At 39.1% G+C, this 18,987-nt stretch overlaps 1 non-coding gene across 1 annotated transcript; it reads right to left on the reverse strand.

The window, feature by feature from the left end:
• Positions 1-11,789: 11,789 nt before the first annotated feature.
• LOC118672618 lies at positions 11,790-11,896 on the reverse strand. Its single transcript, XR_004973159.1, has one exon. It is a non-coding gene; the product is annotated as a U6 spliceosomal RNA (small nuclear RNA).
• Positions 11,897-18,987: the final 7,091 nt, after the last annotated feature.

The following is an 18,987-nucleotide window of genomic DNA, read 5'->3' on the forward strand; positions in this document are numbered from 1 at the left end:
GGTCATCTGGTCTACCTGATTCTCAGAGGGACAACGGCAGCTTCCGCCCCGGCCGGTTGCATCACAAACAGTCATGGTCCCAAACATTCCTGCCAGCCCCAGCCCCAGCCCCAGCCCCAGTCCTGCTCAGGCAGAGATACTTCCCAGCGGGATCGTCAAGAAAGAGTAGACCCCCCACAGCTTCTCTTGACCATCTGCTCCAAGGGGTCCGTTTGGAAGTCCCCTCTCAGCTCTAACTCCAACCCCTCTTGCTGTTTTCAAAGGCGATTTTGTTTGCTTTTGTCAAGAAAAGAGCTCAGCTGTTAGTAGTTGCAGCTTAATCCATGGGAGGAGAGCCCCAGTGAAGAGTTAGAACTGGGAGGGGTGGCCAAAAGGTTCTTACTTGACTTGCTGGGAGGGAAAGAATTGGTGCTGCATTTAGGATAAAAGACCAGAGGGCTGGGACTCCCAGAGCGGGCAGCATTCCTGAGCCCTCTCTGTCCTGGGGGGAGGGGGAAGGGAGGAGGGGGAGGGGAGCGCATCTTACAGAAAGGGAGAGGGTGGTGAGAGGGAGGGCTTTCCCTGCCTTTTCCTTGCATGGAACGGATGGAGCAGTTTCCAGGGTCCCCAATGAATACCCCCTTTCTGGCCACACACACACACACACACACACACACACACACACACTCTCCTGGAATGGGTGTGGGGAGGTCCTTCTGCAGCTTCAGAAAACATACCCCCCACCCCCATTAATTAGGTTCAGGAGTAGCCTGATTGGTTGGAAAGAGATGAGGAAGATTCAAGCCTAAACGCCACCCTCCCCCCACTCCTGAGTTAGTTCAACTTTGGTCAAAGCCCTTACTCCCTCTGAGCCTTGGTTTGCCTAGCTCTAGCTTAGGCATGAGAAAACGAACGCTTCCCTGCCTACCTCACAGGTAAGTGCGACGTTAGTGTCTTGTTAACTTGTAGGCATCCTGCACGTGTTGGCTGTTGGTTTTCCCTGGAATGATCTCCTCCGCCTCACTCTCAGGGGAGGGTTAAATAAGAGGGAATAATAAAGCCAGGCCGGCTCAGCCCAGCTCCTGCCATAGTAGGAGCAAGGGCTTGGGATTCAGAACCACCTCTGCTTGCTAATAGGGTGATTAGAGCAAGGACTCTTTCTGTGCTTCAGTTTGCCTTTCTGTAAAATGGGTTCCTGCCTCAAATCACTGACCTGGGGAACTTGCATTGCATTACATTATATCTTGATACATTCGTTACCTTTTGCTGCGTAACAAATGACTCCAAACGTCACTAGTTAAAAACAAGGAACATTTATTATCTCAGTTTCTGAGGCTCAGGAATCTGGGAGTGGCTTAGCCAGGCGGTTCTGGCTCAGGGTCTCTCAGGAAGTTGCAGTCCGCTATCAGCTGAGCTGCAATCTCAGAAGACTTGTCCGGGGCTGTAGATCTTCCGAGCTCACTCCCGTGACTGCTCACCATGGGGTTTCTCACAGCAAGGGCAGGCACCTAAGACGGAAGCCTCAATGCTTTTTAAAGCCTAAACCCAGAAGTGACATATGTACTGTTACTTCCGCTGTATGTCATTGGTCACGACTACACAGAAGGCGGAGGTCCTTGGGAGCCACCTTAGGGGTTGGCTACCGCATATGCAGAGGTGGGCAAACGGAGGTGTACGTGAAACACGGAGTTAACAAGGCTGGTGTGGCTACCATAACCTGCATGTCTCTTTCCATACGAACAGCTGTAAACCTACTTTGCCCACCCCTGTGCAATCTGCCCTAAAAAGTGTTGACCGTCGTTGTCATTATTATAGAAGATGCTAGATTCATTACACATTTCTTCTCATTGTCATAACCTCGGCCACTTAAAATCTATTTATCTTGGTGTCTTTCTCTCTGCAAGAGTGGGAACGGAGATGATTTTAGATACTGAAGACAGATAACGCCAGAAATTTCTCTGTTTTCCACAAATACCAGCAGAGTACAGATGTCAGTATGTCGCATTCCAAGAGGCTAACTGATGGTGAGGCAGCAAATATTGTATGGGATATAATATACTAAAAAAAGTTTTAAAATTGTTTATCCAGGGGGGCGGGAATGACACAGAAGAAAGAAAAGAAAAGAAAAACAAAATTGTTGTTATCCGAAATTAAAATTTAAACATCATGTACTCTTATTTGCCAAGTCTGGCAACCCTACAGGGAAAATTTTTTATTTGTGTATTTTCAACATTTATATATTTTTATTTGGAAATGTTTATATCAGTAGAGTGAAACTAAAATTTAAAAAACACTGGATGCCATTGGTTTGGATAGAATTAGTTTATTATAAAAGAGACATGGATACTTTCAACAATAAAGATTTATTTAAAAAATAAATTAAAAAAAAAGAGACATGGAAATTATTTACATGATGAAAAATTTCAGAACTTCAGTGGGATGGGCAGCTTCCCGTGATGCCATTTCAATAGTGATTTATTTCAGTCTGCATACTTTCCAAGAATGTCGGCATCTCTAAATAAGAAATAATCCTTGTCATCTAGAACTACTTTGGTGTCTCCATGTTCTGGAAGAACTTTATCTCCAACTTTCACGCTAACTGGTTGAATCTCTCCACCCTTTCCTTTGAAGCTGGATCCAACAGCTACCACTGTTGCTTGCAATACGTTTCCTTGAGATTTTTCTGGAAGCACAATGCCTCTTCGGTTAGTTTCCGCAGCGCTCCTTTCAACTATTATTCCTCAAATAGAGGAAAGAAACTTTCTAAACATGTGACTTTGGCTGCCACAGTTGGTACTCTTCATGGAAAGCTTTTTATTTTCAAAAAATTTTGTTTATTGATTGATTTTAGAAAGGGGAAGAGAGAAAGAGAGAGAAACATCGATTTGTTGTTCGTTCCACTCATGCATTCATTCACTGATTCTTTTTTTTTTTTTTTTTTTTTAAATATATTTTATTGATTTTTTTTTTTTTACAGAGAGAAAGGGAGAGAGATAGAGAGTTAGAAACATCGATGGGAGAGAAACATCGATCAGCTGCCTCCTGCACATCTCCCACTGGGAATGTGCCCGCAACCCAGGTACATGCCCTTGACCGGAATCGAACCCGGGACCTCTCAGTCCGCAGGCCGACGCTCTATCCACTGAGCCAAACCGGTTTCGGCCATTCACTGATTCTTATATGTTCCCTGATGGCGGATCAAACCCAAAACCTTGCTCCAACCAACTGCGCCACACTGGTCAGGGTTAAAATCCCAATGCCCCAGTGCCATTCCCAGAGTCATTAGCCTGGAGATTTTTAAAACTTTTCCTTTTGAAATAATTTAGCCCCACCCGGAAAAGCTGGGTAGAGCCTTGTCCTGGTATGCTAAAATTGTGGGTCCCATCCCTGGTCAAAGCACATACAAGAATCAACCAATGAATGCATAAGTAAATGGAACAACAAATTGATCTCTTTCTCTCTAAAAATCAATTTTAAAAAATTTAAAACTTATAGGAAAGTTGCAAAAATAATACAGAGAACTCCAATATACCCCCAGATTCAACAACTTTTCACATTTTGCCACTATGTTGTATCATTCTATTTTCTATCTTCTCAACATTTGAGAGTAGATTGCATTCATCATGTTTCTTTTTTTATTTTAAATATCTTTATTGATTTCAGAGAGGAAGGGAGAGGGAACGAGAGATAGAAACATTAATGATGAGAGAGAATCATCGATTGGCTGCCTCCTGCACATCCCCCACTGGGGATAAAGCCCGCAACCCAGGCATGTGCCCTTGGCTGGAATCGAACCTGGGACCCTTCAGTCCGCAGGCTGACGCTCTATCCACTGAGCCAAACCAGCCAGGGCTGTTTCTTCTTTTTTTTAAAAAGAATTTACCGAAATGCATGGTTTAACTTCCTTATCAAAACCTTCCTTCTATTCTTGCCGAAACCGGTTTGGCTCAGTGGATAGAGCGTCGGCCTGCGGACTGAAAGGTCCCAGGTTCGATTCCGGTCAAGGGCATGTACCTGGGTTGCGGGCATATCCCCAGTAGGAGATGTGCAGGAGGCAGCTGATTGATGTTTCTCTCTCATCGATGTTTCTAACTCTCTATCCCTCTCCCTTCCTCTCTGTAAAAAATCAATAAAATATATTTAAAAAAAAAAACAAAAACAAAAACAAAAAACCTTCCTTCTATTCTTTTGTGCTTTTGATCGACTAACACGAATTTCTAGAAAATTAACATTTGAACTTAGCTGTGATTCTAAACTGACCTTTCCCCCCATACTAACATTTGAGTTCCCCGTGTGCCGTGTTTTCTGAATGCTCCTGCTTTTAAGCACGGAACCTGCAGGTGATGTGGAAAGTGTAGGCAGGTCTGAGAGAACGAGCTTGTTTCAGAGGAACGTCACAGTGAACTCTTCTGGAAGCTTAACAAAACTAGCCCAGCTGTCGGGTGTGTTTTTTAATTAATAACATTTTGTTTAATTAATAGCAACATAGATTAAGGGTTTGGAGACTTGCATGGAAACATTTTAGCCCCCTCGAATGTTCCTGCAGTTTGAAATCTTCCTATAGAAGTAACCATCAATCTCTAGAGGGGCAGCTGAGCAGGCATCGGGACTGTCATTGACACGGATGTGACACTTCCAAACACTGGCAAGTTGAATCCCTTGTGACATAGTAGTTGTTGCTCTTCTGTTGATCTGTTAAAGAGGCTCACCAACGCTTCTTGTGATTCTGAGGACTGTCACCGTCCTCACAGGCAGATTTCCACGTAGTGCTTACCTGAGATGCCAGATCGCCTACTTACTGTATTCTAATTGTTATATTACATAATGGAATGAGATGATATCAAAATGAACATGTAATGACAATAATATTAATATTCTTGTAGCTATGGTTAGAGAAGCCGATGCCTCATTTCTGCATTTTGTCATTAGCTAATATCATCCAACGTTTCAGTGTATCCTTACAGAAATAAAAGTAGCATATAAATAAAATATATATATATTTTTTTATTGATTTCAGAGAGGAAGGGTGAAGGAGAGAGCGAAACATCAATGATGAGAGAGAACCGTTGAGTGGCTGCCTCCTGCATGCCCCCTACTGGGGATCGAACCCGCAATCTGGGCATGTGCCCTTGACCAGAATTGAACCTGGAACCCTTCAGTCTTCAGGCACATGCTCTATTGAGCCAGACCAGCTAGGGCATGTTTCTTCTTTTTTTAAAAAAATACATTTTTTTAAATTGATTTTAGAGAGGAAGGGAGAGGGAGAGCGAGAGATAGAAACTTCAGTGATGAGAGAGAATCATTAATCGGCTGCCTCCTGCACACCCTACCTTGGGGATCTAGCCCACAACCCCACAACCCAGGCATGTGCCCTGACTGGGAATCGAACTGTGATCTCTTGGTTCATAGTTCAATGCTCAACCACTAAGCCATGCCAGCTGGACAGGCACATTTCTTTTTTAAATGTTTTATTTATTGGTGAGAGAGAGAGAGAGAGAGAGAGAGAGAGAGAGAGAGAGAGAGAGAGAGAGAGAAACATCGATTTGTCTTTCCACTTATTTATGCATTCATTGGTTGATCCCTGTATGTGCCCTGACTGGGATCGACCCTGAAACCTTGGCATATCAGGACTATGCTCTAACCAGCTCAGCTACCAGGCCAAGGGTCTATATCATTTAATATTTTCATGTATATTTCCTCAGAACAAAGATGTTCATTTATACAACCACAATAAGTACAATTATAAAAGTCAAGAAATGTAACATTGAGTCCTGACTGAATAACTCAGTTGGTTAGAGCATTGTCCTGATATGCCAAGGTTGTGGGTTCCATACCGGGTCAGGGCACATACAAGGGTCAACCAGTGAATGCAATGAATGCATAAATAAGTGGAACGACAAATCTAAGTTTCTTTCTCTCTGGCTCTCAAATCAATCAATAAAATATTAAAAATGAAACATTGATATAAAGCCTATAGTACACATTACAGTTATTTTTCAATTGTCCTAATAATGTCCTTTTGGGTATTTCCCCTCCATTATTAGATACAGTCCAGGATTGCGTATTGCATTTAATTGTCATGTCTCTTTATTTTCTTTCCTCAGTTTCTCAGCCTTTCTTTGTCTTTCATGATACTGACTTTTTAAAAAATATATACTTTTATTGATTTCAGAGAGGAAGGGAGAGGGAGAGAGAGATGGAAACATCAATGATAAGAGAGAATCATTGATTGGCTGCCTCCTACACACCCCCTAATGGGGATCGAGCCCACAACCTGGGCATGTGCCCCTGACCAGAATCGAACCCGGGACTCTGGTCCCCAGGCTGACATTCTATCCCACTGAGCCAACCAGCTAGAGCAATACTGACATTTTTAAGAGTACAGACCAGTTATGTTATCGAATGTTTGGGTTTGTCTGGTGTTTCTTCCCAGTTAGATTCAGGCTATGCATCCTGGTCAGAATACTAGAAAAATGAAGGTGTGTCCTTTACAAGGCATCCCACCTGGAGGAGCAAGATGTCTGCCTGCCCATGACTAATGATAATTTTGATCCCCAGTCAAAGTTTTGTTGAACTTTCCCACTGTATAGGTACTATTTTTCTTCCTATAACTAAAAGGTCATATGCAGGGAGACACTTTTAGACAATGCAAATACATTCTTCCTCCTCAGACTTCCCCCTCTCTCAGATTTATTGAGCAACCACTTATTTATTTATTTATTTATTTATTTGAAGACCACAGAAATTTATTTTCTGATAGTTCTGGAGCCAGAAGTCCAAAATTAAGGTGTCCGCAGGGTCAGGTTCCCTCCACAGTCTCTGGGAGAATGCTTCCTGGCATCTTTGGTGGCTCTGGGCATTCCTGGGTTTTTAGCAGCATAGTTCCAATCTCTGCTCGGTCTTCAAATGGCCTTCTCCACTGCATTGGTGTCTTCTCATTCTTCATCTTTAGAATGGCAGTTCTCATTAAATTTAGGGCTCATGCAGATAATACAGGATGATCTTATTTTTTTTTTTTTGAATTAAATCTTTATTGTTCAGATTATTACATTTGTTCCTCTTTTTTCCCACCATAACTCCCCTCCTCCCAGTTCCCACCCCACCCTCCGCCCTCACTCCCCACCCACTGTCCTCATCCATAGGTGCACGATTTTTGTCCAGTCTCTTTCTGCATCTCCCACACCCCTTTCCCCCCAAGAATAATCAGTCCATTCCCTTTCTATGTCCCTGATTCTATTATAATCACCAGTTCATTCTGTTCATCAGATTATTTATTCACTTGATTCTTAGATTCACTTGTTGATAGATGCGTATTTGTTGTTCATAATTTGTATCTTTACCTTTTTCTTCTTCTTCCTCTTCTTAAAGGATACCTTTCAGCATTTCATATAATACTGGTTTGGTGGTGATGAACTCCTTTAGCTTTTCCTTATCTGTGAAGCTCTTTATCTGACCTTCAGTTCTGAATGATAGCTTTGCTGGATAAAGTAATCTTGGTTGTAGGTTCTTGGTATTCATCACTTTGAATATTTCTTGCCATTCCCTTCTGGCCTGCAAAGTTTCTGTTGAGAAATCAGCTGACAGTCGTATGGGTATTCCCTTGTAGGTAACTGAGTTTCTTTCTCTTGCTGCTTTTAAGATTCTCTCTTTGTCTTTTGCTCTTGGCATTTTAATTATGATGTGTCTTGGTGTGGTCCTCTTTGGATTCCTTTTGTTTGGGGTTCTCTGCGCTTCCTGGACCTGTAAGTCTATTTCTTTCACCAGGTGGGGGAAGTTTTCTGTCATTATTTCTTCAAATAGGTTTTCAATATCTTGCTCTCTCTCATCTTCTGGCACCCCTATAATTCTGATGTTGGTACGCTTGAAGCTGTCCCAGAGGCTCCTTACACTATCTTTGTATTTTCGGATTCTTTTTTCATTTTGCTTTTCTGGTTGGGTGTTTTTTGCTTCTTCGCATTTCAAATCTTTGCCTTGATTCTTGCGCTCCTCTGGTCTGTTGTTGGGAGTCTGTATAGTAGTCGTTATTTCAGTCCGTGTATGCTTAATTTCTAGTTGGTTCTTTATCATAACATCGAGGGTCTCATTAGATTTCTTGAGGATCTTACTACATTTATCGGCGGCTTCTAGACAGTTCTTAAGAGACCTTAAAAGTGTGGTTCTGAATTCAATATCCTCCATTGACAGTTTTGTCCTGTTTCTTTGTCTCCGCATTTTTTATGCTTTCTTGGTGCACCCCCTAGTGGTCTTTGTGCGCAGTCTTGTTGTAGTTAAGCCTTGATTGTTGTCGGCAATACCTGGGGTGATTTCGAGCAACCATTTATGATTCTTGCTTGAACCCATCTTTACTATGATGATGGAAAGCGGTCTTTTTTTTTAATATATTTTATTGATTTTTTACAGAAAGGAAGGGAGAGAAATAGAGAGTCAGAAACATCGATGAGAGAGAAACATCGATCAGCTGCCTCCTGCACATCCCCCACTGGGGAAGTGCCCACAACCCAGGTACATGCCCTTGACCGGAATCGAACCTGGGACCTTTCAGTCCGCAAGCCAACGCTCCATCCACTGAGCCAAACCGGTTTCGGCGAAAGCGGTCTTTTTCCAGTTCACCATTCCCTCCGCAGCATTGGGATTTTTTTTTTTTTTTTTGAAACAGCAATTTTGAGATACAACCGACAAGTAATTAACAGCACACATTTAACTTAAAGTGTACAATTTTTTAAAAAATAGTTTATTGATTTTTTACAGAGTGGGAGAGGGATAGAGAGTTAGAAACATCGATGAGAGAGAAACATCGATCAGCTGCCTCCTGCACACCTCCCACTGGGGATGTGCCCGCAACCAAGGTACACGCCCCTGACTGGAATCGAACCCAGGACCCTTCAGTCCGCAGGCTGGTCCTCTACCCACTGAGCCAAACCGGTTAGGGCTAAAGTGTACAATTTTGATGTTTTGACCTATGCTCTCCCATGAAACCATCACTACAACTAAGGTATGAGCATAGCTTCCGTCCTCAAAAGGTTCCTAGAGCTCCTATCTCCCACCTCTTACTCCCCTTCCAACCACTGATCTGTTCTGCTTTCTGTCGCTGTAGATTAGTTTGCATGTTTTAGAATTTCATATAAATGAAATCATACAGTATGTACTCTTTTTATTGGGGGGGAGGTGTCTGGCTTTTTTCATTCGGTATACTTATTTTGATATCCAATTTTATTTGCAGCGTGATCGACAGTGCGTTCACTTTTATTGCGGAGTAGTAGTCTTCCATCATCTGGATACATTACAGTTTGTTTATCCACTCACCTGTTGATGGATTTAGATAGTTTCCAGTTTGGGGGCATGACAAATTAAGCTGCAATGAACATTTGTGGAGACATCTTTCTATACGGACATATGCTTTTCTTTTTCTTGGCTAAATACTTAGGATTGGAGTATGTTTAACTTTTTAAGAAACTGCCAAGCTGTTTTTCCGAAGTGGTGGTAATATTTTACATCCCCACCAGCTGTATAAAAGTTCCAGTTCCTCCACAGTCTTGCCCAAACTGGGTATGGTCAGTCTATTTCAGTTTCAACCGTTCTAATAGGTACGTAGTGGTATCTCCTTGTGGTTTTCATTTGCATTTATCCGATAACTAATGATATCAAATATTGTTTCATGGGCTTCTTTGCCATCCGTATATCCTCTGTATTGAAATATCTGTTTAAATGTTTTGCCCTTTGTGGGGGAGGGGGGGAGGTGTGGTATTTGCTTTCTTGTTATTGAGTTTTGAGATTTTGGATACAAGTCCTTCATCAGATACACGATTTACAAATATTTTCCTCCCAGGCTGTGACGTGTTGTTTTATTCCCTAACAGTATCTTTTGAGGAAAACGAGTTTTTAGAATTTGGTGACGTTTTCCCTGACTGGTGTGGCTCGGTTGGTTGGAGCGTCAGCCTCTACACCAGCGGTTCTCAACCTGTGGGTCGCGACCTCTTTGGGGGTCGAACGACCCTTTCACAGGGGTCACCTAAGATCATCGGAAAACACATATATAATGACATATTGTTTTTGTGATGAATCACTATGCTTTAATTATGTTCCATTTGTAACAATGAAAATCCTGCATATCAGATATTTACATGACAATTCATAACAGTAGCAACATTACAGTGATGAAGTAGCAATGAAAATAACTTTATGGTTGGGGGTCACCACAACATGAGGAACTGTATTAAAGGGTCGCGGCATTAGGAAGGTTGAGAACCACTGCTGTACACGAAAAGGTCTTGGGTTGGATTCCCGATCAGGGCACATACCCAAGTTTCAGGTTCGGATTTGAGTTCGATCCCTAGTTGGCAACAGATGGATATTTCTCTCTCACATCGATGTTTCTCTGTCTCTCCCTCTCTCTATAAAAATGTAATAAGAACTTACCCTTGGGTGAGGACGAAACATTTTTTTATGAAGTTCAATGTATGAATTCAGTTTTTTATGAAAAAAATTTTTGGGGGTCATATCTAAGATATCTTTGCCTAATCCAAGGTCACAGATGTTTTATCCTAGAAGTCTTATAGGCTTTGGTTTTATAGTTAGTTATATGACCTAAATGGTTACATTTAGGCATATGATTGAGTTAATTTTTGTAGATAGAATGGAGTATGGAAGGAAAATTATTTTTGCATATGAATATCTAATTGTTTTAGCACCATTTGTTAAAAAGATTATCCTTTTTCCATTGAGTTGTCTTTACACCTTTGTATAAATTATGATACATATGTGTGGGTTAGATTCAGATTTTTAAATGCTCCATTGGTATAAAGGCAAGAGCATGGGTTTGGGGTCTAGGCACGTTTGGGGTGGAATCCTAGTCTTGTCACTATCTAGGATTAGTTGACCTATAAAGTAGAAACAATGATACTACCCACCTCAGGGTGTTTCCTACAATTACAACGTTTTCTCTCTGTATCTTCTGCTCTCCTTCTACGCAGCGCGCTAGAACTGGGAAAGCTGGTCTTGAGTAATGTTTTTATTTCTTTTTAGATTAAAAAAAATTTTTTTTCACCCTGGCTGGGTAGCTCAGTTGTTAGAGTGTTGTTTGGATAAGCCAAGGTTGTGGGTTCAAGCCCCCGGTCAGGGCACATACAAGAATCGATCAATGAATGCATAAATAACTGGAACAACAAATTGATGTTTCTCGTGCTCTCTCCCTTCCTTTCTCTTAAATCAATAAAAAGTATTTTTTTCAATGACAGTTTATAGTAAATATTATGTTTTATTAGTTTTAGGTGTACAGCATACTGGTTAGACAATTATATACTTTACAAAGTATTTGCCCTGATATTTCCAGTACCCAACTGTCATCATACATAGTTATTACAATATTATTTAAAAAAAATGTAATTTATCGATTTTAGAGCAGTGGTTCTCAACCTTCTGGCCCTTCAAATACAGTTCCTCATGTTGCGACCCAACCATAAAATTATTTTTGTTGCTACTTCATAACTGTAATGCTGCTACTGTTATGAATCGTCATGTAAATATCTGATATGCAGGATGGTCTTAGGCGACCCCTGTGAAAGGGTCGTTCGACCGCCAAAGGGGTTGAGAACCGCTGTTTTAGAGGGAGAGAGGAAGGGAGAATGAGAGGAAGAAACATGGATTTGTCGTTCCACTTATTTATGCATTCATTGCTTGATTCTTGTATGTGCCCTGACCAGCGATGGAACCCACAACCTTGGTGTATCCCGGATGATGCTCTAACCAACTGGGCCGCCTGACCAGGGCACAATATTATTGTCTATATTTCCTATGTTGTACATTACATCGCTGTCAATAGGGAACGCTTCTCTAATTAGTATGTCATCCTTGTGCAGTGGTCATGCTAATCTTCTCTGTATCATTCCAATTTTAGTATATGTGCTGCCCAAAAGAGCACTTGAGTAATGTTTTTCAAACTCTTAGAATCCCAGGGCTCTAAGAGGAAAGGCAGGAAGGCTAATGGGTTCCATGGTATCCATGAGCTATTTTCAACCGGTTTGCACATCTAACACAAATCAGACCTTTTGCTCCAGGCAAGGCTGCTTGGGCAAATTCCAATCCCTCTGCTTTTGGTGGGTGGGACCAGCATAACTTCTTGCCACTTGTTCAGAGCAGGAGCTCTGCTTAGCTACTCAATACAAGAACAATTTGTTATTACTTGACAACGGAATTTTTTGATAGACAACATTTTTCAAAACATTGGCCTCATGGAGAAATAATAAAGGAAATCTTCGCTGATAAAAAAAAAAAATAATAACGGAAACCACTCACAGGACAGGATCCAGAAAGCAACATGGATCTTGCCCTGTATTTTCCAATGTGTTGGAAGACGATTCCACAGCTAGCTAGACTCCCAGACTGATGAAGGGGAAATGGGCTTCACTCTTAGAGGGTACCCGAGAATGCAAAAGAAAACGAAAATGACTCAAACATGGGAGTTCAAAGGAGGAATGTGTCTGCAAGATCCAGGACAACCTGGGAAGGTGTGAATCTAAGCACTCGCTTCCTACTGTTTACCATGCTGGTCCCAAGTTTCAGCACATCCCATCCCATCCCAGTGTGTTAGGAACACATGTATAATTAATCAGTCCTTTAGCTAAAGTCAGGCCACATCCGTGATTGATCAGGGTGCGTTGCAGTTAACTCTCAACCCTGGTTGCTAATGGAAGAATTTCTGGCTGCATCAAATCTCGGGACAGCGGATGATCCAGAGCTATTCCCCATTAGCTTGTAAAGGTATCCTGCGATGATTCATTTGTTATAAAAATATAATAGACAGTCTAGAAATCTTGGCAAATATAGCAGAGTCAAGAGAGAGGGGAATAGATAAGGAGAGGGAAAATAGAGAGGAAGGGGAGAGAAACAGAAATGTACCTATATTCTCAAAACTGTTACTGTTAACAGTTTTCCCAGACTTAATTCAATTAATTTTATTATAAAATATTCATACTTAACAAAGATAATTAAGTTGTACATGTAAAGTTTCAAGAATAATACAACAACCTAGCCAGTTTGGCGCAGTGGATAGAGCGTCGGCCTGCGGACTGAAAGGTCCCGGGTTTGATTCTGGCCAAGGGCACATGCCCGCGCTGCGGGCTTGGTCCCCAGTGGGTGGCGTGCAGAAGGCAGCCAATCAATGACTCTGTCATCATTGATGTTTCTATCTCTTCCTCCCTCTCCCTTCCTCTCTTAAGTCAATAAAGAAATATATTTTTTAAAAAAGAATAATACAACAAATACTTGTGTATCCACCACTCAGATTCAGAACTAGAACATCCATCCCTAATACCTTCGAAGTGCCCTGTGCTACTTTACAGAATTAACCACATTCTGAAATTTTATTTATCATTTTCTTTCTTTTTTAAAGATTAAAAAGCCCTGGCCAGTGTGGCTTGGTTAGTTGGAGTGTCGTCCCATACACCGAAAGGTGGCTGATTCGATTCCCAGGCAAGGCACACAGCCAGGTTGCAGGTTCAATTGGGGCGTGTGAGGGAGGCAGCTGATCAATGTTTTTCACATTGATGTTTCTCTCTCTCCCTTCCTCTCTCTTTCTAAAACTCAATAAAAACATAATATTGGGTGAGGATTGAAAATTTTTAAAAAAATTATTGACTTTAGACAAACATCAGTGTGTCGTTCCACTTACTGATGCATTTGTTGGTTGATTCTTGTATGTGCCCTGACTGGAGATCGAACCCTCAAGCTTGGTATTTGGGTCAATGCTCTAACCAACTGAGCTGCCTGGCCAGGGCTATAGGTTTTGTATTATAAACAGTGCCGCTTTGAATATGCTTGTACACCTTTCTTGGTATTCATGTACAGGAGTTTCTGTAAGGTCATTTCTAGTCTTTTATGCACATGTAGTTCTTTTTAAAAGGTAGTTCCAATCATATGAACTATATGTGCACAAACACTCAAGTTTGCGATGTGTCCTTTTTGTAAATTTCCTCCAAGTTCTTTTGTCTTTTTTTTTTTTTAAAAAAAAAACTCCAAGTTTTTCTAAACCCCTTTGAATACAATTTTCATGGCTACGTCATATTTTACCAAGCGCCTGTGTTAAAAGTTACCGGAAGAGTCCCCTGTTTTTAAGCATTTATATGGTTGTGTGTTTTTTCTTGACAGTGATAATTAACATGTGTTTATTACTTTTGAGATATTGAAAGGTTTTTTTTTTTTTACTTTTTGAAATCATGGTAAAATATGCATAACACAATTTACAATGTTAACAATTTTTAAGTGTAAAATTTAGCGACAGTAAGTATATTTACACTGTTGTGACACTATCCATCTGAAGAACTTTCTTATCCCGTCAAGTTGAAACCCTAACACTAACTCCCCACCTTATCTCCTCCTGCCAACCCCTGGTAACCTCTGTTCTACTCTCTGTCCTTATGAATTTGACTATTCTAGTATCTCATATAAGTGGAATTAAATATCTGCCCTTTTGTGCTTGGCTTATTTCGCTTGCATAATGTTTTCAAAATTCATCTATGTCATAGCAAGTATCAGAATTTCATTCCTTTTTAAGGCTGAATAAAATGTCTGACAGCCCTGGCCGGGTAGCTCACTTGGTTGAAGCGTCGTAAATGACAAAATTTCGTTCTTTATTGCTGGTAATATTCCATTGTATACGTGCCACAGTTTTCTTATGCATTCATCTGTTGGTGGACACCTAGATTGCTTTAATATCTTGGCTGTTGTAAAGCATGCTGCAGTTAACATGGGGCTGCATATATCTTTTCAAATTATTTTTGTTTTCAGATGGATACCCACAAGTGAAGCTGCTGGGTCACATGGTAGTTCTATTCATAACTTTTTGAGGAACCTCTGTACTGTTTTCCATAGTGGCAGCACCAATTTGCAATCCCACAATCAATGCACAAGGGTCCCCTCTTCTCCACATCCTCACCAGCACTTGTTTGTTGGTTGCTATTCTTGATGTAGACAAGTCAGCCTTTTGAATTACCGAATTTACCTGTATTCTATCTGATGGTTGTGGAGTATTATATTTATAAAAGTGTATAAATAAAGAAAGAAAAAGAAAAAAGGAAGGAAGCAAGGAAAGAAAAAGCACTCAATAGGCTAAACACATCATTTTATCTGATCACAATGGCCATGTCTTCTCAGATAGTACCACGGCACTTATTTAATATATATTTTTGGAGAGGTGTCAGCATTGTGTTGGACTCCCCAAGTTGATTTGACCTTGAGGATTTGATACATAAAATGCTGATAACAAAATTAGTTATAAGCAACATATGATATAGAAAAATAATACACAAAAGTAAAATTGTCTAGTGAATATTCAGCCAATAAACACGGAGTGAGGGGACAGGGTGGAGGAGCTCTGGGGTCTGAATCAACCTGGGGCTCTCAAAAAATGCAAAATGAGAACATTTTGGTGAATAAAATAATTCCAGCATCTCTGAATCCTTTCACTTCGCCACAGATAAGTTTGATTGATAACAAGTTGTGATAATGGGAGAGGCAGAAGGAAAAGGAAAGGCGTGAAGAAAAAGCAAGTTTGATAGGTATATTGATTAAAAAAAGGGAAGAGATGGGTTGAGGGGCAGAGGAGCCCAAGAATAATAAAAGGGGGAAGAGAAGTGACAAAGAAAAAAGAAAAATTGAAAAAAGCGTAAAGGTAAAGGGGGGGAGGAAAGGAATGGACAGTGTCGGGAGTAGGAAGAAAAATGGAGGAACAAAAGGAGAGGGGAGGGAGAGAAAGGGGAGGGGCTGGAGGAGGGGCAGGGAGGAAGAGGAAGATAGGGAGCTCATGAACCTCCTTTCAGTGCAATTTAGAAATAACTCTAATATTTGTTTCCTACACAGTTTATAAACACATTTTAAAAATGAAAACTATAAAAACGTGTTCACTAATTTATCATATGACTGCTGACCAAATACTTTCAGGTTAGAGCATGAAAGTTGTGCTAATAATTCTTAAAAATGTAAGGGTCTTTATGGGAGAGGTGGGTGGACCAAAACTCTTTCTTAATTATCAACCCATGAAAATTAGAAATCATTTTTAGAACTGTATCTTAGTTTAGTCAAACAACCTTTTTTTTTTTTTTTTTTAAATAGCATACTATTAGGCTGGGTCCCTTTTCTTTATAAAAGTGGTTTATTTTACAAAGAGATTAAACTGTTTCTAATGACTAGTTTAGTGATGAAATCTTAGTAAAATATTATATGTATTAATTTTTTAAACTTAAAAAACCATAGCAGCATCTCCTTTTAGGCACTTTGAAATATTTGAGACAGCTCCTGAAAAAAAAAAAAATCCTAACTAGAAACAGGAGTAAAACCAATTAAACTTATAGTCAGGAGTAAAACTTTAAATATGCAAACAAAAATAATTTGCTTTCCAGCTAGGAAAATTATTTGTCTTAAAAAGCATAGATGTATGTAGTAAAAATCAAGATACCTCCATGAAGTTTATAATTACCTCTATGTTGTAATTGATTCATTTTGAATTAAATTCATTTAAATACTTTGAAGATATGTAGATTTCAAGAACAATATTATGTTATTTTCACTGTAACACTAGGTATGAATTCTCTTTTGTTGCTTTTTGCAATTTGTTTTATTTTGAAAAATAACATTTATTTCCTTCTCTTTTCTTGAATTGTACAATTCCTCCCTCATGAACTAGTGACCTATTTTGCATTTTGTGCAAAATTGGGATTAAGCAAAATTGCATTATCTTTTTATTATATTTTTATGAATCTATTTGAGCCAAACTGAGGTTATGTGCTGGGAGCAAGATCTCAGATGTTCCCAGTTGTTCATTATCTTTTAAGCAAATAATTTTGGAGTGAAAAAAAATGCAAAAGGCAATAAAACAGTAATGTGAGGAATGTTATTGACCATTTATTTTACATGTGTCAATAGAGGCTAGTGTGATGCAGTTGAATTTACTAACAAAATGAATTTGAAAATATCCATTTTTTCTAAGTTAATAAACTACTTCCTTCCTTACTTAAAAGTTCCTAAATTGCAAATCTAAGCCAAAACTAAAACACTGAATTTTGTCACCTACTCTGTGTGACGCATAGAAAAACAAATGATTGTTTTTAAAATTCTTTTTTCTCTTTGAGTTTTTTTTTTTTTTTTCTGGAATAAACTCATTTCTTTTTAAGATTTTCAACACTGAACACTTGAATGATACTTTGAAGGAGGATATTTTCCTTTTCTGCTTACAGTTTTCTTATATTTTATGAGTTATCTTAAGCACATAATTATCCTTATTTATTTGACAGGAGAAAATGCTGCATGTACTTTTAACTGGGACTATTTTACAGTTTTTCAAAGTTTATAGTCATTTACAAGAACCACACTAAAACTTCAAGTTGCAGGAAGAAACAAAATAACCCAAGGCAGTAACAATGAAAAAAAACAACAAGCAAACAACAACAAAATAAATGGAAACCAAGCAAACAAAAACCAAATTCCTCCAGAAACTTTGAAGTCAGAGCAACCATGTCAGGAAATGTGATTTTTTTCCTTTTTTATACTTTATAGAAACCATAATTTCATTTCAAAATCGATTGATTCATTAGAAAATAAATAGAAAAAAATTCTCCTTTAAGGTCTTTCCCTTCTAACAGCTTTCCACTTTTTTTGTCCTTTCTTTTGTAAAACAGGCTAACCTTTAAAAACAGAAAGTCATTGATAAATGTTAGATTTGAAATGCAATATATATTCTTTGGGATTTACCCAAAGAAGCTAACATAAGAGGAAAAGTTATACGCTCCTCAAAATCTATTCAGCACTAGTTACAAAAGTAAGAATTTTTGATGTAACTTTAAATATCTAAAAAGAACAATTAATGATTAAGTTCCATCTACTGTGCTAAATGCTACATGTTCACTGGAAATGATAATTATGAAAATTTTGAGGCAGCATGAGAAAAATGCTTACGGTACAATAGCCAGTGAAAAATTAAAATATAAAAATAAGATGACAAAATACAAAATTAGTCCAAATGAACAAATTTTAGATACATTTTAGAAACAAAATTAATTTTGCATGACAATGGTGTAATTGTTTTTTTTTTCCACTTTATATTTCCAATGTTTAAAGAGTTGTTTAATTCTCTTAATTTTTTTCCTCTCTGCATGAATATTTATGTTCACACTAGGAAAATGGATCAGAATCCCATCTTTAAAATGGAGTCAAGTTTCAGTGTTTCTGAATTCAGAGGAAAATTGAATTCTGGTAAGTGTTCCAAACATTTCTCCAGGAAAAATGAAAGAGAACAAATATAATCATGATTTAAAAATTGATAAGAATGCTCTTAAATTGTATAAATTATTATTAAAGAAAATAATTTATCCTGCAGCTAACTCTCACAAACTAAATTTAACTCTGAACTGCATATTAATCTTGTCCAAAGAAGCTGTGTAGAAAAAAAAAATAGTTGTCTTTAATATTAAAATCAAGCCAAAGAAAGGGAGGATGATAAATTATGGAGTCCCAAGTCTGCCCATTTTTATCCCTCACCTAGGAATGTGAGTTTGACAAGAAATAACCCTTCTCTCAGGTTAATTTTAGTGCTGGGCTCCCTCAGAGGGGAGAGATGAAGCACCAATCAACATCACTCAATATCCCCAACCCCAGCCTAAAATAGCCAGGTCACTGAGGCAAAACTGATTTGGGGGCTAAAAAGGGTCTGCCTCTAACCCCAGCTGTCTCCTCTCTGTTCTTGCAGCCTCTCACTATACACAGAAGATCCTGGTGAAGGGGGGTGGGGTGGGAGGATTAGAATTCAGTGAAACAGCTGATTTTAAAAAAAAAATGAATCAGTTTCAATTTAGCAATGCTTGGTAAAATTTTAATTTTAAGAACTCGTATTTTCTTTTCTACTGTCATTTTAAAAACTGATTTCAGCTAACATTGAGACATGTATTTTTTCAAATGGAAAAAAAAAAAAACCCACCACCTAAAAGTGAATGGAATTATCACTTTAAAAATTTTTGTTTTCCT

This window comes from Myotis myotis, unplaced genomic scaffold, assembly GCF_014108235.1.
Source record: "Myotis myotis isolate mMyoMyo1 unplaced genomic scaffold, mMyoMyo1.p scaffold_m19_p_17, whole genome shotgun sequence".
In the NCBI taxonomy this organism is placed as follows: domain Eukaryota; kingdom Metazoa; phylum Chordata; class Mammalia; order Chiroptera; family Vespertilionidae; genus Myotis; species Myotis myotis.